General features: G+C 42.0%; 1 protein-coding gene across 1 annotated transcript in view; it reads right to left on the bottom strand.

Annotated features, from left to right (window-relative positions):
- Window positions 1-20,505, bottom strand: part of BMPR1A (bone morphogenetic protein receptor type 1A) — a 65,138-nt gene extending 44,633 nt beyond the window's left edge. Inside the window, exon 1 of the mRNA XM_083614782.1 lies at window positions 19,686-20,505. The gene's annotated coding sequence lies outside the window, so the exon portion shown is untranslated. The remainder of the gene's footprint in view (window positions 1-19,685) is intronic.
- Between the last annotated feature and the right edge of the window lie 4,633 nt (window positions 20,506-25,138).

Here is a 25,138-nt window from a genome sequence, read left to right as displayed (position 1 = left end):
AGTTATTCTGATTCTAACATGATTTAAGCTTCAGTGCTACAGTCCCTTATCTGGGAGTGCTTTGGGAGGCAGAGGTGGCCTCTGTTGCATGGATTTGTTACCAGCTTAAGTGAAATTTGGAGGGTCGCAATGAGAGAGGGGGCGCTCTCAGTGGTCACAACCATCCATAGGAACTATCTACGCCAGGATGCTTGCCTAAGGCATACATTACAATCCTTTTAACCAATGTGGACTTGCAACTGAGCACAGTACATGTGCATAGGATTGCATTGTTTAAACAGCTAAACTTGGTTTGATTGCACTCAAAGAAGGTTCATGCAGAGCAGCCCAATTCACATTACCAAGTGTAAAGAGTAGTTTAAACACTATGGACTGTATCCAATGCTACTACTCCATTTGTGCAATGTAACTTTCCCCTCCTCTCCCCTGCACTTCAAAATTTGCTCCAGACCATTGTAGTACCTCTGATATAGATTTGAGGGTTGCATGGGCAGAGAGGAAGCGAAGACCTTGTTGTGTGACTGGAGGTTGTTCATGCAGCATTGAATACATTCCTTAATTGGGAAACATTTTCTTTAAAAAGTGTGTTTTACTGCCTTTCCTTTCCTTTATATCTTTATCTGATCTGAGAAGGAAGTGAGGGTAGTTACCTCAGCTTGAACAACAAATGAATCATGACCGAGCTGTATCTTGGGGTAGAGGAGATAATATGCACCTGCAAATGTCCTCCTTTTCTCCTATGACAGCCATACTTGGAATCCTTTGGAAGACTGATTAAAACTACTATATAGGATAAAATGATCTAGAAGAATCTATCACTAACACTACTAAAATGAATCAATTTAAACCTAGGTCAAACAAACGTTTATTTCTTTATTACATTTATATCCCACTTTTCATCCAAGGAAGTCAAGATGTCATACAAAGTTTTCCCCCTCCTCATTTTATCCTCACAACAACCCTGCAGGGTAGGTTAGACTGAGAGACTGTGATTGGTCCAAGGTCACTCCATGAGCTTCATGACTGAGTGGAATTTCAAGCCATGGTCTCCCAGGTTATAGTCCAACACACTACTACTAGATCACACTGGCTCCCATGAGATATTTCAGGTATCTCGTCTATAAACATGCCGATTGATTTTATAACCATGAATGAGGTCCATCGTATCATGAGCAGATACCCACTCACACAACAGGCCTTCATCTTTTCTTCCCCACAACTTCAAAATCTGCTCTTGAGTCTTGGGGGATCGTCTGGAGCAGATTTTGGGTGTGTGCAGGGAGCTGGATGAGAAAGAAGAGAAACCAGAAATCCAGTTGCACAAGTGCATTTCCATTGCCAAGTGGCTGGACATCATTCAGTATCACTCCATTGAAGCCCTTCTCACTCTCTCACAACAGACAGAGGTAGAGATGGGATGTTTGTGCAGATTTTATTTCCCCTAATGTCCGAACACACTGCCAGCACACATATGTGAGCTTGGGCATGTGCAGGAGGAAGGTAAACAGAGTTCAGGTGGGCCCTCTCAGAATTCTTGATGAGCATGTGCTGCATATCACACTCACTTATTTACCACTCTATAAAACCATAGGTATCTGACAGCACACTTTAGAAGTAGACCATGCGCACTTACAGGAGCAAGGGCACTCAGGGTCCTTTACTTGAAGTCTCAGTCCCCAGAATTTTTCTAGAGCAATAGCTGGTAGTGAGCACCCACCCCTGCCTGGATGGGAAGTAGGTGCTCATGTCCGGGTTTCAATCTAAAACTCAATTGGCTGGTAAAAAATTGGAGTATAATCACTACCCAGCAGTGTTAGAAACTGGGGTAGAAAAGCTAGGAGCCTGTGGGCACCAAAACAGAATGTCTAGTTGCCATGGGGGGGGGGGTCAGCAACACTTTTTATTTATTATTTTGATAAGCACAAACTAATACACAATTCACATAAATGACACATTGTTAACATCGCATTTTAGTAGAAATTATGTTTACAGTTTTCAAAACACTCTACTCTTTATTGTTAAACTCCTTAACATATTGTCTATCCTTTACATATACTTCGAGGCTTCAAAGCACATGCATTTCAGTAAACCTTGAGTGTCAGCCAGGCACAAAAAAATGGTACCCAGCCTTTTTGAGGTGCTCACAAATAAAGAATCTTTAGGCATGAATCTTTAGGCCTGGCACCCTGCTAATTTCGAACACTGCCACCCACATAGACACAGTAGATGACCCAATGTAACAGGATGGCAATGATACAATGATACAACGGCTTTCTGTAAAGCTGATTCCTCTCATCCCTTTTTGCTCACTCATGTATAACATTTCAGCAATGTATTTTTAGATTATTTCTTTCACAGTTGTACCTCTCCGCAGGCCTCATGTGCAACATAGGCAAACCTACTATCTGTTGGAATTCCTGCTCCATGATTGCAGTCATGGGATTGTTGTCTTTCACATGACGGTGTATGTTTTAACTCCACAGTGTGGGAAGTGACGGAGACAGGATGTTTGTGTTACTGTGTTCCGTGAAGTGGGACTATTGTCCTTTGTTCTTTCTTTTTGCTGTCTGATGCTAGAGAGGGAGCCATGTTGATTAGCCAAAATACTGAGTTGCTGAGTTCTGTTACGCAAACTGCGAACACTCTGCAGATCCCTAAGTGTGCCGATGTCTGTTGGCATCGGTCGCTGTGATGTTCGGGCAGAAGAAAGCTTTTGACGCTTCCAAACAATCGACCAGGAGGGAGAGAACATGCCAATCGGGCATGTGTCTCTACCAAGGTCCTACTCGAGTGTAGGACGAGCTCCTGACACCATCTACTGAGCCAGTATTTCCTTGATAAAAGTTATTTTACAGTGCAATCCTATGCCTAACTCAGAAGCAAAATCCATTGAACTGAATACTGAACAGTGCTTATTCCCAGTTGTTAAGTGGTTATAGGACTCTAACCTTAATGTGGGGAAAAATCATGTTAGTGTTAAATTCCCCCCTCCCATGCCATTCTTATACACTGCAAATACCAAGTAGATTTTAGCCTTCACAAATAAACACACACACACACACACACACACACACACACGAGCATTTCAGGAAGCACATTTGGATTTTAGAACAGAAGATAGACTGCAAGTCAAATCATATGAACAATGAAGTTTTCTAGTATATCAGGACATTTGGTTAGATGTCAAATTCTCAAGCGAAGGCAAAGCACTATAGCAAAATAATTTTAATCTACAGTCTGACATGCTAGAAACATCTCTCATAACAACCCAATTGATGGGCCACTGGCCTGGGTCACAGCAATGGCTGGAACTTGCTTTTTTTTAAAAAAAAAATCAGTATAACATATTGATCAACTAAAAGGATGCCCCTAATCAAACTGGACAGCAGGAATTTTTTTTAATTTCCAATGCTTATAAAAACCTCAGGTGCCAACCAACTTATTCAGAGGCATTCTCCCTTCTCTCAACCACAGGAGGAATGCCTTTACCAAGATTATGCCTACAAGGACAAATGTGTGCATCTCTAAAAATTAAGTAAACATGTTGAATCGGCCAATAAATGTGGAAAATTGTTAGCCTGGCAAATGAAAAAAAGGCAAAAACTTAACACCATTACCAACTTGGAAGTGGAAGGAAAGAATATTCAGAATCCAGTGGAAATTAGAAAATGCTTCCAGAGGTACTTTAAACAGCTATATACACAAGGGCCACAGAAAGAGTTTGATATAGACCAATTTTTAAAAACAAATGGACTACAAAAAAATCTCTCAAGAAAATAAGTTAATGTTGAACTATAAAATAACAGAACAGGAGGTGGAAGGTGCCATCCAGAATATGCAGTTGGGCAAATCTCCAGGGCCGGATGGCTTAACCTCAAAATATTATAGATCCTTGAAAGATTGGATAATTCAACCACTAAAGGAGGTTTGTAATGAAATTTTGGAGGGGGAAAAAGCACCAGAGTCGTGGAAGGAAGCCTATATTACACTTATACTGAAAAATGAGTCTGAAAAGACACAACTTAAGAACTACCGCCCCATATCCCTGCTTAATGTGGATTACAAAATTTTTGCAGATCTTTTGGCTAAAAGGTTAAAAAAAGTATTAGTGGAGGAGATACATAAAGACCAAGCTGGCTTTCTCCCGGGTAGACACTTGTCTGACAACACGAGGAATATAATTAACATTTTGGAGAAGTTGCAAGTGAACATTAATACTAAAGCAGTCTTAATTTTTGTAGATGCGGAGAAAGCCTTTGATAATATTTCCTGGAGTTTCATGAAGAAAAATCTTCAGGGGATGGGGGTTGGTCAAGGGTTTGACCAATTTACAATTTACAATTTACAAGTGCAATTTACTCAGAACAAAAGGCTAAACTAATAGTTAATAATGTGGTGACAGAGGAATTTAAGATAGAGAAAGGGACACGACAAGGCTGCCCAATTTCCCCATTGCTTTTTATTTCGGTCCTGGAGGTTCTGCTAAATATGATCAGAAGGGACCGTCTGATTAAAGGTATACAGGTCAGACCCAAACAGTACAAACTGAAAGCTTTTGCAGATGATTTAGTATTGACGTTACAGGAGCCAGAATCTAGTACTAAAAGAGTATTAGAACTGATTCAAGAATCTGGTCATGTGGCAGGATTTAAGTTGAACAAGTTAAAAACTAAAGTTCTTGAGAAAAACTTAACACCAATTGAGAAAGAGAGGTTTCAGAAGGAGACAGGTTTAACATTGGTTAAGAAAGTAAAATACCTGGGGGTTAATATGACTGCTAAGAACTTAAACCTATTTAAAGACAATTATGAGAAATGTTGGTCAGAAGTGAAAAAGGATCTAGAAACATGGTCAAACTTGAAGCTTTCCTCGTTAGGTCGAATTGCTGTTATAAAGATGAATGTATTGCCAAGAATGTTATTTTTGTTTCAATCATTGCAAATTTTGGAGAAAATGGACTGTTTCAAGAAGTGGCAGAGAGATATTTCTAGATTTGTCTGGCAGGGCAAGAAGCCCAGAATAAAATTTAAAATATTAACTGATGTAAAGGAAAGAGGTGGATTTGCCCTGCCAGACCTTAAACTTTATTATGAATCAGCAGCATTCTGCTGGTTTAAAGAATGGCTGCTTCTTGAGAACACATACATTTTGGATTTAGAAGGTTTTAATAATGTTTTTGGGTGGCATGCATATTTGTGGTATGACAAGGTCAAAGCACACAAAGCATTTAAAAACCATATTGCCAGGAAAGCATTGTTTAATGTCTGAATAAGATATAAGGACTTACTTGAAAATAAAACCCCAAGGTGGTTGTCACCGATGGAAGCAAAGGCTCAGAAAAAGCTCAATATGGAGGCTAAATGGCCGAAATATTGGGAAATTTTGGAACAAGAAGGAGACAAATTGAAATTGCAGAGTTTTGAGAAATTAAAAGATAAAGTGCGAGACTGGCTTCACTATTATCAAATAAGGGAGGCTTATAATTTGGACAAAAAAATTGGCTTCCAGGTGGAAAAATCAAAATTGGAAACAGAACTGTTAGATTCCAAAACAAAGACACTTTCAAGAATGTATAACTTGCTGTTGAAATGGAATACTCAGGATGAAACGGTTAAATCTGCTATGATTAAATGGGCACAAGATGTTGGACATAACATTATGTTTGTTGACTGGGAACAGTTGTGGACCACAGGTATGAAATTTATGGCATGTAATGCCTTAAGAGAGAATATTATGAAAATGATATACAGGTGGTACATGACACCAGTCAAGCTTGCAAAAATCTATGATTTGCCCGATAATAAATGTTGGAAATGTAAAGAAAATGAAGGTACATTCTTTCACCTTTGGTGGACGTGCCCAAAGATTAAGGCTTTCTGGGAGATGATCTATAATGAAATGAAAAAGGTATTTAAATATACCTTCCTGAAGAAACCAGAGGGCTTCCTCCTGGGCATAGTCGGCCAATTGGTGCCAAAGAAGGATAGAACCTTCTTTATGTACGCTACAACAGCAGCAAGAATACTTATTGCAAAGTATTGGAAGACACAAGATTTACCCACCCTGGAAGAGTGGCAGATGAAGGTGATGGACTATATGGAACTGGCGGAAATGACTGGCAGAATCCGAGACCAGGGAGAAGAGTCGGTGGAAGAAGATTGGAAGAAATTCAAAGACTATTTGCAGAAACATTGTAAAATTAATGAATGTTAAAATGATGTTGGATTGAAATTGAGTGGCCTTAGCAACAAGATCAATAAGAATATGTAAAAATGGATTGATAACGGATGAAAATATATAGTTATAATATGTTGAGATATAGTTAAGATAAATGAAAGAGGGTAAGGATTTGCTGAACTAACCATGTGAATGGGAATACAAAAAAGGGAGGTGTGAGGAGGTCAGGGAAATAAGCAAACGAAATTTAAGATATGAAAAAATTGATTTGTTTTTAATTTTTTCTATTTTTTCTGTATTTTGCATTTTTTTCTATGTTTTTTTATTTTTTGTATTTTTCTCTTTCTTTCTTTTCTTTTTATTCTGTAATTTTCTTCTTTTGTAAAATTTCAATAAATATCTTTTTAAAAAAATAAAAATAAAAATTAAGTAAACATGTTTCATGCTTTAGAAATAATGTTTTTCCCATGCACAAATTTAACTGATTCATCAGTTATTTAATTCAAAACTGATATGAGTAATCCATTAGTGGTTGAGGGCTGTAATCCTAAAAATATTTGAAATTTTGAAATATTTGGAATGCCAGTACAGAAGTGTCCAGGCAAAAATGATTTTTCTTTCTCTGCTCTAATCTGTGGTCACTGCACTGCCAATGAGCGCCAGTCCCAGACTAAGGTAGTATAGCCATAGCTGCTGCTTAAACACCCAGCAGCTTCAGTGCACAACTGCCTTACAGAATCATATTCATAATACGTGATTCAGGCCAGCTATGGTACAGCTTTCCAGCTGCAACTCAGGAAGGAGCAAAAGGTATAACCTATTGCCCCCTCCCAATCAGCTGCCCCTGTTCTTTTTCCTTGAATTGTGGGGGCAGGGGGTGAGCAGAAAACAAAGCGATCCCTTTTTCTTTTGCTTGTCTGCTTCTGTCTCTACCTACTTTGCTCCTGAGCCACAGAGACAGACAGGTACATGCAAGTGAGTGGGTGAGGAAGCAAAACCTGTCTCTCAGCTCTCACTTTCTCCTTTATTTCTTTGCTTCCTGCTTCTTTAATAGCACCCTGATTGTCAACTTCTAGCTCACTTTACTCAACTTAAACTTAAGTCACTTGGGAGTAGGGGTGATGTGGCACATTTGTTTCTGTTTGTTAAACAAACCTTAATCAAAAGTATTCAATGTTCATTTTACATGCTGCATAAATACTAAATATTTTACAAAAAACCAAAAGCATTTAATTTATCTGAGTGGGGGCAGGGATCAATAAAGCACACTTGGGTAGCAATTTGTTTGGAATTTGTTTTTATTAGGATATGTTAGCTAAAGTTTAAGAAAAAATAAGGTACTGAAATTGTATGTAGGCCTGTGTGCAAGTGCTTCCTAGGGACAATCATCTGGAAAAAGTTAATTACAACATTACAACTAACAGCTATTTGATTCATTATGTTAATGATTAATTTTATGGGGAAAATGTATTTTTAGGAATGGAAAATATTGCACAAAAAAATATAACAGTGGAATTTTTTCCACTTGAAGTCACTGTGGGTGGGAGGAAAATAGGGCTAGGAATAAGATTTTTTAAAAGAGAATTTTATTATTTTCATTAAACATTACAAACAGCACACAGACTCATTTCAGTTACAAACCTGCACAAAGCAAAGTAACCTCGGCCCAGTATACCTGAAGGAGTGTCTCCACCCCATCATTCAGGTCCTCCTCCAAGGGTTTTCTGGCAGTTACCTCACTGCGAGAAGTGAAGCTAGATAGAGGGAACCAGGTAGGACCTTCTCAGCAGTGGCATCCTCCCTGTAGAACTCCCACCCATCAGATGTTAAGGAAATGAACAACTACCTGACTTTTAGAAAACATCTGAAGGCAGCCCTGTATCAGGAGGTTTTTAATGTTTGAGGTTTTACTATGCTTTTATATGTACTGTAAGCCACCCAGAGTGGCTGGGGAAACCCAGCCAGATGGGTGAGGTATAAATATTATTTTTATTAATTAATTAATTAATTAATTAATTAATTAATTCGATTTCTTCTTCTACTACTACTACTACTACTACTACTACTACTGAAGCAAGAAAAGTATCAGTAAATGTAATATTACTCATGCATTTGGAGATTCATCCAGATCCGGCCCAATCACCTTCTAAATCTGGCCCACGCATGGTCCAGGAATCAGCGTGTTTTTACATGAGCAGAATGTGTCCTTTTATTTAAAATGCATCTCTGGATTATTTGTGGGGCATAGGAATTCGTTCTTTTCTTTTTCTTTTTTCAAAATATAGTCTGCCGTCCACCCTCCAAGGTCTGAGGGACAGTGGACCGGCCCCCTGCTGAAAAAGTTTGCTGACCCCTGCTATAAAGCATAGAGGATCCCCTATCTTGTAGATTTGTCCCCTTCCATAGGGATTTGCTGCAAATGAACATGCCTGAGGCAGCTAGAACCATGTAAACAATGTACCCTACAGCAGCACAATGACAGAATCCTTCTTAATGACTTGTTCTCCATATAGTACATCACTAATTCTATAGACTCCCCTAGATTCCCAGGCCTGAAATTGCTGATATTTAAAGCAAAGTGATCCAATATTGAGGTAAGCGGTGGCACACCCGGGGCACAAACCAAACTCCACTCCCTCCATGTCAAAAGGGTTGCTTTCAAGAAGAGGTTACAAATTTTCCTCAGTGCTGCCCTGGACAGTCCCAGAAAGAGATGGAGGGGAAGAGCTCAATCTGTACCCAGGGTGTCTTCCAGGAGCCCCTAATAAGGGGAATTAGTTGCTTAACCTGAAAGGCAACGTAAGATAACTTTGAATGGAACACATGGTCTAGTCCTCCCCACCTCAATGTACTCTCGGAAGACTAGAGAAGAGACCCTCCTAAGAATATTAGGGGGCTGGGCAGGGGAAGGACTAGACCAAGTGAAAAATGAATCTTTTAGCTGCAGTTCATTCATTTTCAGCTTTGTATTCTTGTTATAAAAAAGCACGCCTAGACATTCCGTTGTTGCGCCCATAACATAGGCTTAAGGTACCATTTAGCTCCTAGCTTTCATATCTCAGTTTCTAACACTGGGCAGTCAGTGCATTTGGAAGCTGCATCCCTGTGGGCATTTAGGTAGCTACCCTCAGGGGGCTGGGTTTGATGAGGGAAAGATCAGGCTACATGGTTAAGAGACAGGAAGTGTTGGGGATAGTAGATATACATTTATTGGGAGCTGGGTTTCTTGTACAGTGGTACCTCTAGTTACGGACGCTTCTGGTTACGAACGCTTCAGGTTACTAGCTCCGCTAACCCGGAAGTAGCTGTCCCAGGATGCGAACCGAAATCGTGCACCAGAGGCACGCATGCAGCAGGAAACCCTATTAGCAAAAGCGCGCCTCAGGATAAGAAGGGTTTCAGCTTAAGAACAGACCTCCAGAACTAATTTTGTAACCAGAGGTACCACTATACAGTGGGACCTTGGGTTACAGACGCTTCAGGTTACAGACACTTCAGGTTACAGACTCCACTAACCCAGAAATAGTACCTCGGGTTAAGAACTTTACTTCAGGATGAGAACAGAAATCGTGCGGCAGTGGCACGAGGCCCCATTAGCTAAAGTGGTACCTCAGGTTGAGAACAGTTTCAGCTTAAGAACGGACCTCCAGAATGAATTAAGTTCTTAACCTGAGGTACCACTGTACTGAGTATCACAGAAGCTTTGGAATGAGAACAGGAAAGGACGCTTTTATAGATACACTGTGACTGCCAGGGCTCATAATGGTAGGGTTGGCTGCATTGCAAAAAGTGAAAGAAACAATGGGGACAGTTAAATGGAGATTTATAGTTTGATTGTAAACCTTCAAAATAGGATGGAATATAAATGTAAAGAAATAGAAGGTGCAATGTGCCACATCTTAGAATTTAAGACAGACAGATATCCACAGCTGCCAAGCAGATGTTTAATTCCACATTTTGATTCCCTTTCTTCTAGTTTATTTTTATTGGACAATCTCAGACTTCAAAGCTGACATCTGTTGTTTGACTTTCCACAATTTAATTTACACTCTCTCTTCTAATTCCTTATGCCAGAAAATTTTTCAGCATAATAGTTTCACATTAAAAAAAGGTGTGACCCGGAAAAGCAGTATTAAGAGTGTGGAAGTCAAGAAGTAACCTGATTAATACTGCTTTAAAATTCATTAACAGAGCATTACAAAACCCACACTGAGATCCATAGTTTCTGCAAAATACAGGCTTAACATATCCACCCCAGTTTACAAAATGTAAATTAGGGGTTTATTTGGAGTAATAAGGCTATGCATAGTATCAAACAGTTTGTATCTGACAGCAAACTGTATTTTAATAAGTAAAATATCAAATTTTAATGCATCTAAAGAAAATAAAAAGCTATATTGGAACAATTTATCTCTATATTGCTATTCATTAAAAAAATCAGAATAGTTTACAACAGTCACCCATAAAACCATACAATAAAAACTATGCAAAATTTTAAAATCAGAAATCAGCTAACTATTATGAAAAGATGCAGAACTCTCTAACACAGGTGCCAGGAGCCCTGAAACTAAGGATGGAAACAGCGTAATACAATGCCTTGGATAACCATCCAATTGAGTCAGTCCAGGAGGATATCATGGTGAACAGTATCAAAAGCCACTATCAAAAGCCACTGAGAGACTGAGCAGAAATAACAGGGTCACACTCCTTCCCATGTTTCTCTCATGATAAAAGTCACCCATCAGAGTGACCAAGTCTGATTCAGTTCCAAGGCCAGGTCTGAACCAGCTTGACATTATAGTAAGCTTAGCAACAATACCATTGCTTTCAGCAGCTACTTGTCCATATTATTTTTGGTTACTGTCTAGGTTTCTAAGGCAAAGTTGTTGCTTCAATGCAAGCCACCTTGTAGAAAGAGCTTTACCTCTGGCAAACATAAAATTTGTATGAGGCAGTCCACTTCATTCTAGGATTCATCTGAATCCAATGCACATCCCTAACATTTACAGTGCAATCCTATACATTTGCACTCAGAAGTAAGTTCTATCGAGTTCAATTCACTTTATTCCCAACTGAATAAGAGATTACAGGTTTATACGGTCAGTCAAAGGCCCTGGATACAGACTTCCCATTTTTTGAAGAAGTGCTGTTCTATTAACTACCAACCCTTGCTTCTGAATAGTTCTTAGCATGCTGTCTTCAAGTAAGTGCTCTTGCTTATTGTCCTTATTAATAAAGTCAAATAAAACCATTAGCAACTGTGAAGGCTTTCTGTCTTTAAACACGTACAATTCTGTAGTGCAAAGGGCATGCGGGCTGCATAGTGCTTAGTATAGCTAGGCCACTTCATTACATTGCAAAAAACTAACACAGAAAACATTTTGTTTTAGCAGCCAAATGGTATGCGTGCTTGTTCAAGAAACAGATGGATTAACATGGAAAATGTGATTCACAATCTGTTTTTTCAGTGATTAAAATCAATCTAGTCTCAAAAATCTCTGTTAGACTGACACTTTTTGCAGAAAGCATTTCATAGTTCTATTCAGTCAATTATAGTTTGGCTGAAAGATTCAGCTGGCACGTTGTGAGAGAGATTACAAATCACAGTCTAGACTTCAGAGGAGATGTGCTGCTGCTTTTATTATATGCCACATTAATGATCAAATGCATATTGCTTTAAGTTATGCAATACTGGAGCACTTCTGGGGATTCTTACATTTCTACTTGAAGCTCAATACACTTTGCTCTGAATTAAACATATCTACTACCAGGTCCATTAGGAGAAGTGTGCAGTCATACAACTATCTGTGGTTGAGGAAACAAAGTTTTTCACATTTAATAAATCCTTTTTAAAACAGCAGCTTCTTAATACTGTATTGTGGGAACAGTTGTGGAACTGATCACTTGCTGGTAATGTAGTAGTATGTAAATGAGCCTTATTTTTGGAGCAAAGATTCTAGAGCAGTGCAACACATTGCTGTATGCAGCAGAATATTTTCCTATTTCTGGAACACAAGTATAATCCTAGAATATCACAATACACACTATCATGACCATGCAAAAACAACAAACCAACCTAGGCTTGCCCAGCTGCAAATAAGAATTGTCTCTAAGCAACTAGATAGGGAATCTTTACAAAGACTGCTTCTTTTAATTTTTATTTTAGGCCAGATACAGATATATGTAGGCAGGTGGGTTTGTAATTGCTTTGTGAGCTAGTGACTTCAGTAGGCTTGTTAGGTTAAACAGATGTGACTCACACAAGACTCAAGAATAATCAAGCCAGATACAGTATCTACATTTTGCACCTACAAAACTATTTTTTTAATCAAGAATTCAACCTTGCCTTTGATCTGTTTGCCACTCACTATTAATACTTCAGTTTGCTTTCTTAGTGATTACTAATTTTCAAACTGGTTTGTGCTCACCCTGGTTTCCTAGGTTTTAGATAATCTAATTTCAGTGCTGTGAACAACAGTAAATGTGAAGTTCAAACAAGTATGCATTCCCAGATATGTATCCCAGAATCCCTAGTGCACACTGCAGACATCACTTTGGAATTTTTCCAGGCCATCTGTTTATAACGCAACAACTGTTCAGTTGTTGCTCATGTGTTGCAAGGAAGCCAAATGTTTTCCCTCAGGGAAGTGCTTGTATCTCAGGTATAATGCAATTACTATATACTGTGGCTGGTAAAAATGTGATTCTTTAGCAATCTCGCAGCACCCTTCCAATGAGCAGTTCTGTCTGGAACATACTGTCTAAGTGTCCAGGGCATCTACCTGACAGCCAGGTCTTGTTTGCAGCTGGAACTCACCGGAACTCAGTTCTGGCACCTCTCAGGTGGGTGCCATTGCCATTATAAGAGAACAAGGGAGGCATTCATGGTGAGTTCTGGAACCTCTTTTCTAGAAAATAGCACTACTGACAGCATCCATGGCATACAGGTGGTAAATAACTTCCTCCCCCTCATACTTGGCGTGTAGGTGACAACACACTACAACAGTCTACTTCAGGCATGTCCAAAGTCCGTTTCGGGGGCCTAATACCTCCACAACTTCAATCCTAAAAAGCTCAACAACTTGGGTCAGCCCTTGTGGCCCTTCACTTCATCAAATCTGGCCCCCTTTGAAAAAAGTTTGGACACCTCTGGTCTACTTGCAAAAGAAAAGAGGAAAAACAAAACAAAACACAGGAGTTGAAAATGAGCTATCACAAGGAGATATCACATATGAAGATATGTCCAATGCCAGTTCTCTACACTGTTGTTGTTTAGTCGTTTAGTCGTGTCCGACTCTTCGTGACCCCATGGACCAGAGCACGCCAGGCACTCCTGTCTTCCACTGCCTCCTGCAGTTTGGTCAGACTCATGTTTGTGGCTTCGAGAACACTGTCCAACCATCTCGTCCTCTGTCGTCCCCTTCTCCTTGTGCCCACCATCTTTCCCAGCATCAGGGTCTTTTCCAGGGAGTCTTCTCTTCTCATGAGGTGGCCAAAGTATTGGAGCCTCAGCTTCACGATCTGTCCTTCCAGTGAGCACTCAGGGCTGATTTCCTTAAGAATGGCTACGTTTGATCTTCTTGCAGTCCATGGGACTCTCAAGAGTCTCCTCCAGCACCATAATTCAAAAGCATCAATTCTTCTGCGAGTTCTCTACACTACCTGAGAGCAAATATTCACACTTAGTGCAGGGGCAAACCATACCAATACCTCGGTGAGCCACTTGTTATTTTAACTCATTGTTTTCTTTTTAGCCTATTCTATTAGTCCCTTTTTGCTCTGTTCTACCACTTCTTTGAATACTTCTCCAATAGCTTTCCCTCATTTTCTTTCCACATACCATTCATGCTTTCTTCTCTCTGTGTAGTATAGTGCATCTGTCATCCCTACCAACACAGCTTTTTTTCTCAATTATCCATTCTTTTTGTTCCTGCAACCCATAGAGCAGATGAGGGCAAACTTTTCAGGATTAAGAGGCACAATCAACAGGGGGAAATGGTTGGGAGCCAAAATTTGATGGTCGGTGGAGACACCTATTTTCTGCCATCCATATCATGGTGGTACAATCTCTCAAACCAAATGGGCCACAATAATACCTCAACACAGAGCCCAGGAACCACACGTTGAATTAAATATCCATATCGTAAATTAAAGTGTTCACCATATAGTTAATAATATTTAATATACACAATGCTTGTTCACAGACACCTACCGACCCCATCAATTGGTGCATCCCAAAGCTCACATTTCTCTGCACTATGGTATATTGTAGGCTACTAACAGAAGCAGAGACTAGGAGGAGGGGAAGAGGTGATATTCTTCTTCGAAGCTACAAACATGAAGAGTACAGAATCCAATATATGCACATACACAAAAACCAGGAACACCAAGTCCCTCTGCCAAACCTTTCCCATTTGGGTGGGATCGCAAGGCAACAACAAAGGGAAATGAAAGAGGTGGACTAGCCCAGCTTGCAGTGTGGCTCTGAACCATGAGCAAGGCAACGAAAAAAGGAGCGCCTTAGCTTGCTTGCAAAAGCCCTCTCCCAAATTGTGCAGCTACTTAGCCCAGGGCTTTTCAGAAAGCAGTATGAGAGAAGCACAATACTGATGGGTAGGGGAGCATGCACATGCCTAACTCCCTATGCACATCACACTCACCTCAACGAATGTGAGTAATGAAATGCAGTGATGAGGAATGTGGGATTTTAGTGGCATCTTGGGACACCCATCGGTACTGCACAGAAGGCCTCTGAGGGTCATATGTACCTCATAGGTTGCTCACATGTGGCATAACGGTAATGTTTCAAGACTGCCAGTTATGACTGGACTATCTGTGCTTTCTCTCATGGCTTTAAACAGCAAAGATAAGTACCTAGATTGTATGGGGGGGTTGCCCACATGGAGTATCCCCAAGAGAAATTTACTTACCTGAGGACCCTTGCTACCTGCCTAAGGTAAGAAAAAGTGGCAGGTTGTAATAGATTTTAATGGATCAACTTTCATTACCTTCAAATTTAAGAACATCAGTGGGCAAATATTTATATAGCGGTACCTCGGGTTACAGACGCTTCAGGTTACAAACTCCACTAACCCAGAAATAGTACCTCAGGTTAAGAACTTTGCTTCAGGATGAGAACAGAAATCATGCTTCAGCGGCACGGCGGCAGGCCCCATTAGCTAAAGTGGTACCTCAGGTTAAGAACAGTTTCAGCTTAAGAACGGACTTCCAAACTGAATTAAGTTCTTAACCCGAGGTACCACTGTATACACTGCTAATTAAGATACATATTACACGAGAGAAGTAACAGCACAATCCTACATATGTCTATGTGAAAATTAGGTCCTCAAAGTTCAATGACAGTTATTATCTCTGATGTGTGTTAGCTAGACATATTTACTAGGGAGTAAGCTCTATTAAACACACTGGGACTTTCTTCTGAGTAAATATGTGTAGGAATGAACTATAAACAACATTTCTTACCCATGAAGTAAAAGTAAAGGTAAAGGTACCCCTGCCCGTACGGGCCAGTCTTGACAGACTCTAGGGTTGCGCGCCCATCTCGCTTAAGAGGCCGGGGGCCAGCGCTGTCCACAGACACTTCCGGGTCATGTGGCCAGCGTGACAAGCTGCATCTGGCGAGCCAGCGCAGCACACGGAACGCCGTTTACCTTCCCACTAGTAAGCGGTCCCTATTTATCTACTTGCACCCGAGGGTGCTTTCGAACTGCTAGGTTGGCAGGCGCTGGGACCGAGCGACGGGAGCGCACCCCGCCGCGGGGATTCGAACTGCCGACCTTTCGATCGGCAAGTCCTAGGCGCTGAGGCTTTTACCCACAGCGCCACCTGCGTCCCTTACCATGAAGTACAGTATTCCAAATAGCCCAACTGAAATCATGGAACTTTAAAAAAACAAAAAACACCAAGTTTAAGTGAATTTGTTTAGAATATAGTTACATTGCTGGAACATAAAAGTTACATTGCAGCAGGCAACTTGTTCCAAAGCTTACGAAGTTTTGCCAATTATATATCGAATACATCTTTCTTCTACTTAAAACCCATTGACCTGCAAACTAAATAGTCTTGAGGATGGCCTTCAAAAACATACCCCCCCCCCATAATCTTCTTTTTGTTATGATGAAAATACCTTTAATCTCTCTCTCACACACTTTCAGCCTAACTTTTATCCTGCTTCAGAGGGAGCTTTATCAGAAGGAGTTGCAACTTCAGAACGCACAATTTAAGCCCAAAACAATGCTAGTCAGAACATTCCATCAGAAAACATGTTTAGCCTTTAAGATCTCATTCCATTGCTTCTTCAGAACTTTCAATAGCTATACCTTTAAAAACTTTGTGCACTTGAAAGTTATTGTCAAGAAGCTAACATTCTGCAGTAAGAAAGCTTCATTTTATACAGTATATTTTTAATGTAAGAACACTAGTTTTGTGATCATAAGATGACAGAAAGACTGAAACTAAGGACCTGCAGCAAAATGTTTCAGCATAGAGGTACTCCTGTTAAGGATTTGAGCTGAACAACAATTCTCCCAGAATGCTCCATTTCATTTCTTCTTCACCACCCCTGTTAGCCAGCACTGAATATCCACTGACCATGCTCAGTCCTCATTGGGCTATTTCGGGGGTTTCTTCCCAGGCCCATTTGAGCTAATGGAATAATGCCTCACCAAACCTTGGCTCCTCTCCACCCCTTGAAGCCTGCTCATACCTTCCTCTTGTAAACAGATGGGTGCTGTTTGGCCTACCTAAAGGATCCACACTTAAGAGAACTGAGTTTATTATTAGAATTTGGGATTCACAGTGGTTCTCAGGAACTGATTCACAAAACTGCTGTTCAAAAATTAATGATATGTATTGGCCATCTGAACAACATGCCTTCACATACAAGAAACAACATGTATCAAAACCAAGCCCTAGGCAAAGGCAACTACAGTAAGTGCATTTTTACATATCAGATCAATACAAAGACTCTCATGCTTCTTAAAACGAAGGAAAAGATACACAGATGTGATGTAGTATTTACACAGTTCAAATAATTGAACGTAGTTGCTATATGCATGAAAGGTAGAACAATAACCCTCATCACCTTATTTAATTTCAAGGAGCCAAGCTGCAGTCTTTAAACTATTAGGCATATATAACCCTAATTCATTTACTTGGAGGCAAACTACATTCAAATTAACTGGGCACATCCAAGTCTAGTGTGAAGGAGCGTAATTGGTATGAATGCTTCTCATAGATATGTGCATTACAGTCTAAATATGAATAAATCATAAAATGTATTGATCTAGCATTCAAACAACTGAATCCACTGTGTGGATTTAGTTTGGGTTTTTTTGCACCAATTTGTTTTGAGCTTGGAGGAGTATATTTCAAGAACTGCAGGACCCAAACTTAATAAATGCAATTGTCTTCTCTGTTAACTTCACATTGATTTCTAAATCCTATATAACAGAGAACTAGGATCAGGACTTCTGGTGTGGTGCCAGTTCAAGGCATCTGCAAGTCAAGTCATGTATTTGGAATAGAAAATACACCTGTTAAACTCTCATAAACATAACTAACTGGAGAGTTCTAATTCACATGAATTGTTATGACAAAAATGTAAAAAGAAAATGCTACAGTGAATTTAACACAATGGTGGCCAACCAACAAACAAGTTCACTTGGTGGACTTTCCACCTCTTGTCTAAAGAGTGAGTGCTAGGCAGGGAGGCAGAAGTGACAGAAATGCCAAAACTGGGCAAAAGGAGCCAAGTACATCTTAACATCCCACTTCCTGAACCACTTTTGGAGCCCATGTTGCAGATTGGCTATCCAATGATTTAGAACATACTTGTGAAACATTTAGCTACAATAGCTGTCTATTATAAACTATTTTCTTTCCTTGTATCACACAACTTTCATTTTATAGAACTGTATTGGAAGACAGGAGTGCCTGGCGTGCTCTGGTCCATGGGGTCACGAAGAGTTGGGCACGACTAAACAACAACATTACCAACCCATTTCTTTTACTTTTTTTTACCTTTTACAGAACCAATGAATACATCATCTTACTGGATTTATCAAACCAGATGTATCAATTTTCACCATACAAAGAAACAAACAAAAAACAGCTAGTCACAAATGAATGTCTTGCCTCATTAAAGCTAATTTATTCCTGGATATGCGACTGAACAAAACAGGTGCTCCAACCACCACATTCAAACACCAAAACCTAAAACGTCCAGAGACACTGAGGTTGCAATCCTGCAAGTAAGCCCCATTGAATTCAAAAGGAGTTGTGAGTAGACATAGCCACGACTGCACTGCTGCACTCATTTTAGTAGGAGATTTATACTTTACATTTTATAAAATTTCATTTTTCAAAAACTGGCAGTCCACTGCTTGGAACCAAGGGCCACTTATCTTATTTCCAACCAAGTCAAATGTGCCAAGAAGTAACTGCAACTGCTACTGGGTTGCCTAGTCACTGTAATATTGAATACACTGCAGAAAAGTAGCACACACCGCACTACTGGAGCTTGATTAACACTTCTAATTATGGCGGCTATCAACTCCTTTAATATTTATTGCTTATTTTGGTGGCTGCAGTGGAAAGGATATTAAGTAATTCTGTTAATTAAAAAGCAACACTACAAATGAAGGGCCTCTCCCCTACATAAGTAGCACCACTCACTCCAGGAAGACAACCAAGCGCAAAAACTTACACCAGGATTGGAAACGGAAAGGTGAGAAAGGGCAACTTAAAAGTGCCAAAAGGCTCCTAAGCAAACGACCAATCCCAGGACCGTCAAAAAAGAAAAAAAGACCCCATTCTCCAAATGGTAGCAGGCAAAGAAGAGGAGCAGCAATGGAAACGACCTATTGTTAACTGGCCATTTCCACGGCTAGCAAACAGCTCAGGCCGAGTTATTTAATTAGTTAAACCTGGGACTTATTTTTTTTAAAAGTTATGTAGTGAGACACAGCAGGCCGCTTTTGGGGGGGGGGGGTTGGAATTAGAGGCGTCGATTCTCCGTCGACACCAAGAACTCCGGGACCGGCCCACTTCGCTTCTCTTCAGCAGCCCGATCCTATACTTAATCCGGAGTGAACCCCACGGAGCTGAACGGGGCTCACTCCCGAAGGAGCGTGCGCACCACCCGCTTTAAGAAAGCCTTTCTCAAGTTTTAACCTTTTATTGTGCGAGTGGCTGGGGCTACCCAGTCAGATGGGTGGGGGTACAAATAAAAATGTATTATTATTAAATTCAAGACGGGGAGGGCAGCCTTTCGGTCAGGGCCACCGGCCAGGCCTCCTCTGCACCGGTTGCGAGGGGGAAGCAAACGCACTCACGTCCACACGTCTCCCCTTTCAGACGAGGAGGCGGGAGGGCGAAACCCGAGGGAGGCCTGCCTGCGGACTCCACACCTTCCCCCGCCGCCATTTAGTCGCCTCCCTCATCTCTCTCCCCTCCTTCCCCGCCGCCACACACCGCGCCCCACTCACCCGCGTCGGGGGCCCGTCATCCTCCTGGCCAAGGGGTTTCCTTTCTGGCCCCCACCGGAGCGGTCCGAGCTTGAGAGGCGGGTCAAGAGGGTCGTCGTTTGGGGAGGGGAGAAGGCGCCCTCCGCCTCCTCACCGCCGCTTCGGCCTTGCGACGCGGCTCTGGGCTAGACGGCAGGAGGCGGGGAGCCGAGAGGCTGGCTGGGCTGCCCCACAACACACAGGCGCGCAGGCCTCTCTCTCTCTCTCTCGCCTCCCGCTCACTCGACGCCCGGGCTCGCCGTTCCCCTCAGATCCGCGCGCGTGCGCATGAGAGTGCCCTAGGCGCGCGCGAGCGACAGATATATATATAATTGGGCAGAGGGGTGAGAGAAGACGACGAAGGGGCTTCTCGGGAGCGAGCGAACGCCCGGATTATTCCAATCACGGCCGCTGCCTCTGAAAGCAGCTCTAGCAGCAGCAGCAGCAGCCGCCACGGAACGGGAGGCGGGGAGAAGAGAAGAGAGGCGGCAGGGCGTCCAATAGGAGGCCGAGGAGGGGGCGCGCGCTCCCTCGCTCGCGCGCAGGAGAATAAAAAAAGGAGGGGGGGAGAGGAGACGGACGCCGCCGCGCGCTCTTTCTCCTCGCTGGCAGGCACCGTCGAGGTGTCTGTCTGTCTCTCTCTGGCTCCCGTTCTCTCCTCGCGTTTCCTCGACGGAAACCCGCCGAATAAGACCGGCCTTAGTTCGACGCCGCCTGCCGCCGTGTTGCTCCTTCTTTTCCTTGCCTAGTACGGGCAGCAACCTGGGCTCGCTCGGCGGCGCTCGGCACCTCCCCGCCCCTCACCCCGAAGGAGCGGCCGAACGCGCGGCGGAGATTGCCGAAGGGCCCGAGGCGCTGTGGAGAAGCGGGGGGCGGGGGGAACATTCCTCCGCCATCTCCCTTCCCTGGAAAGCCTCGACGGGGGTGGGGACGTGTTTCCTGACTGCACCAAATCTCCTCACCTACCTGATACGTGGAGAGGGAGTGTCGGATTTACGTATAATCAAAACAAGCTATAGTTTAGGACCCCAATCTCTTGGCCCCCCCCAAAAAAATAAAAACAAACAAACCTGGGTGTACATTTCCAAAATATAAGATAAAAAAACAAATAAAATAAAACCTACATACAGCAACAGTGTTTTGTGTTGTGTAGCCTCCTATGATGTAAGTAATGGGCACCACTTGCTCCCTAAAATATCACTGGTTTGCTCATTTCTATATACAGAATAGGGTGCCTTCTCATGGACTGGTTGCATGGCAACATGTGCAAAAGCTTTAGATACCTATTAGGTCCATAAATTACCATATAGCATACATTCAGCGCAAAAAAAATCAACAATTTGTTGTTGACAAAGGAGAGCTGGACATATAAAGGGCCCCATTACCTTCAGTAGCTTAGGGCCTCATCAAACCTAAATCCGGCCCTGAGTCTCCCTGATGTGATTCAGTCCAATATCCACCCCCCACCCCAACTTGGTATTACAGGATGCAGAAAGCGCTGGCTCTGCCGTTGTTTGTTGAAGCCGTGCTTCCTATGAGAGTTGTGAATGCGAATGCTGCCCTTCCACCTTGTTTGCACGGTGCTGCCAACGCACCTGTACGCATATAGGATTGTGGAGTTTGGAAGGGGCCACCCCAGAGTCATCTAGTCCATTTGGCCCCATGGGGTGCTTAAGATCCACAACCCTGAGATTAATAAGAGTCTGATGCTCTACAGACCGAGCTATCCCAGCTGTCCCACCCTGTATAGACATTTCCCCAATTGACACATAATGCTCTGTGTGTGGGTGTGCAATTCCGGTCACCACACCTCAAAAGGGATTTGTGAAGCCAGGAGAAGTGCAGAAAGCAACCCAAAATGAGGGAAGCAAGTTAATTCCCCTGCGAAGGAAGGAAGGTTCTGGCCCTTTCAGCTTGGAAGAAGAAAATAAAAGAGAGCCTAGGAGCCAATTCCTAGGGGCCGAGTTGGCTCCTTCAGCCCACCCACCCCCAATGAAATATTTGAGGTGGCCGGGCCCCCACAATGTTAATGGGCATTGCCATTCAAATACTGTGTGTGCACCGCATCTTGTGATCAATTTTGCAAGGCAGGGCTAACTTGCACCCCCACCCCACCCCTATTTTATTCAAGTTGGCACCCTTGAAAGGGAGGGCAAGGCTTGACCAAAGGCATAGAAAAACGCTGCACAGTGTGAAGAAAAGTGAACTGTGAGATCCTGGAATAAGGCCTGGATTGTCCAATGAAGTTGAATGGTGGGAGATTCTTCGCGCAGCCCATAGTTGAACCTAGAAATTGCTGTCACAAGATTTAGAGACGAGCCACCAAAACTGTGTTTTAAAGCACCATTGATGTTCCATCTGTTGCTGATAGGGTGGTACAGTGGAACTGAAATTTGATCAGTGAGGATTACAAAAGTCTCTGAGATATGTAAGACCCACGTTATTAAAGGTTTATAGGTCGATAACAAGTGCCATGAAATATTATTAGAGGCCAAGGATCTTTTAAAATATGCAGTGGATTCCTGGGCCATGGGTTGTCAGTGATGTCAAGCAAAACATTTACGTATTGTTATTTCCCACCCCCTCTTTCGTTATACTTATGACATAATGTTGATCTCATTATAAGAAAACTCATTACCCCAGAGCTTGATTAATCCTATCTTACTGGACTAACTTCTGGAGGACAAACAATTATCATTAACGGCAAAGCTTGCACCCATGAGACCCATTTCTGGTTTGCATTTACCATATACCATTACCATTTTTATGTATGTTTTATGTAAGCCGCTTAGGGCTTTTGATGATTAAGTAGTATATAAGTAATAAATTAAGTATTCTCCCACAGCGCCTGCTTTTTCTTCAAACATTGTGGCCAACTTGCAGTGCAACTGGCTCAAGAGAAGGGGAGGAAATAGGCGTACATGCACACATGTGCATGCAAGGTTGATATCCCAGCACAGTGGGGGGGGGGCTTTCCTTTTCTTGCCTAATACTCAAGAATGGTTGTGTTTAGCTGCAAATACAGCATTGCTCTGCTACTTGGAATGTCACCAGCCAGTCACCCACCCCTGACAGGTAAGCTCACCAACAGATGAAGGGGCCTACCAGAGGATACTTTGCACTTGCTCCCTTCAAACCTGGTGTCAGCCATGTGTGTGCAATCTAGAGTGGGAAAGCTTTTTGGCTCAATGGGCCAGATAAGTATCTCCTCCCACTCTACTGGCCAACTTTAACAGATGTTGTGATGGCAATGTGCAATCCTTTCCCCTCCTACTGTCCCCCCCCGCCCGCAGTTCCCCTCCCCAGCCACATTTCCCACAGTGGATGTCCCTAAAAGCGTGCCCCAAAATTCTGGGCGTGGGAACTGCTAAGTGTTATATTTCTCCTCTGCAAATGCCAACCCTCCTGCCTGACATTTTGCAGAAGCTTCTCCTCTGCAAATGCCAGCCCTGGTGCTGCCATTTTGCAGCAGAGAAGCATTTTTGCTGCCAAACTAGTTTCATCCCTTTCAAGTTATTAGTGTGAGTATCTTCACTCACTTCAGTGAGGGGGCCAGTTCACACAGTGCTCTCATGGTCAAGCCAACAGTGTTTGGGATTGCACAAATAATCCCATTTAGCAGTTTTAAGGTTTCTAGAGTGCATTCTGCGTTCTGGGGCAGTTTAGAGGCACAGGCCTCTTTGTGTGGGTGGGTGGGATTATCCTGAACTGAGATAGTATGCTGAAGAGATCTGCTGTATCTTCAAAGTAAACTAGGTGTGTTTCTAGTGCTAAGGTGGCAGATCAATGAAAGACAAAGAACAATTCCTGTTGCATTGGGTAGAGGTGAGGTTTTTTTTAAAAAAGGGGGGGAGGAGGAGGAATAAAGCAGAGTGAATTTGGGTAATCAAGTGACCTTTATGTTTAGGAATGCTATTTTATTATAGAAGAGTTCTTTCAAAACATGACAGTTCTATAAAGTACATTAATTTTATTTTCATTATTTCAGATCTCCCTGGCTTGATAATGTCCATTGAAACACCAATTTCACATGGTTTGTTCCCCTACCACATTAATATATATATATATATATTTTGATAAGCCTCATGTGGGTATGCTGCAGACAGCATTAGAAAGTGTCGTTGCGGTTTTGGCGGCAAATGTTGTGAAAGTGAGTTGCATTGTCTGTGAAATCTACCGTAGAAGAACTCTTAGGTTGTGCTAACATGCTTTCTCTTCTCCTTCGCAACTGGCTAGAAGATCGTTGTCCAGGACATAGTGGCACTTTCTCATGGCAGAGTGCCCTCTTTAGTCGAGCGATTTCTAAAGGGTGCCTGATTGGGAATAAATGCTCGAGGCACTTAAAATTGGCAGCTGGCCTCCAACAGAATTCTGTGGGAAACACTGGCGTATATTGTCAGAGGTCCAATCCAATATTGTAAGCTAGCAGGCAGAATGAAGAGCTGCTGCTTCAGCTGGGGAGATGATAGCTTTGGCCTTGAGAGCAGTACTCTCGACACAAGAGTGTTTGAAACACTTCGTACACGCTGTGTTCTCAGCAACCCCCTACAGTTCTATTCTGTTTGCAATTCTTTTATTATTCTTTTACGATGTATTGTTTTAGATACTTCAAGCAGCCTGGAGAATCAGTTACCAAAATACAGGGCAAGGATGTTTTAAATAAATAGTTAAATACAATAAATTAATTAATATCACACTGTAAGAAAGTCCGTATCTGTTATGTACTGAAGTTCTCACCCTGGGCCAGCAGGGGGATACTGTAGATAGTTATGCAAATAAGGGATCGAAAGTGACATTCAGTGATTGGATAGTTTTAGAAAATTGTTACAGTTGCGTTGTACTGGAGCTCTATATAAGCAGGCTGACTGAACCCTTCAGTTCAGTTCTGTTTTGGCCTGTGAATAAACAAGAGCTGTTTGAAGAATCGCTGTGTCGTCTGATATGTTCACCCACAACTTAATAGTATCACCCCACGTTGCAGACTGGATGGTGGGTGGGTGATTGCTGATAGTTCGTGACTGAGATGAGATATGAATTAATGTCTTTATGGCTCACAGCTCACACTCTTGCATGGCACCATTTCTACTGGATCCCCATTTCACTCATCAGCTAGTACTAATTAACACAGAATAATGTTTCAGTATGAATCTTAGCTAGGGAATGAGGGGACTTTGTGACTGGCCATTTTTTCCTCCTTGCATTGCTGGTATCATTGAGTGGTTGCTTTACACATTACAGCTTTCTTATATGGAGGGGGATTGGAAGCAAAAAAATAGAAGCTTGTGTTAGTATACAAAGTGGGTTGCAAGTATATATGCATTTAAAGGTGAAGTTACACCAGTCAAGATACTGTTTCCCATAAATACACCGACTTCAGGAATAGTCTTCATGCAGAAAAATTGTGATGTGTAAACCAGTCCTGAAATCCAAGTACA

This window comes from Podarcis filfolensis (assembly GCF_964270895.1).
Source record: "Podarcis filfolensis genome assembly, chromosome: 5".
Classification (NCBI taxonomy): domain Eukaryota; kingdom Metazoa; phylum Chordata; class Lepidosauria; order Squamata; family Lacertidae; genus Podarcis; species Podarcis filfolensis.
The sequence above is the reverse complement of the archived record's forward strand: the minus strand, read 5'-3'. Positions and strand labels throughout refer to the sequence as shown.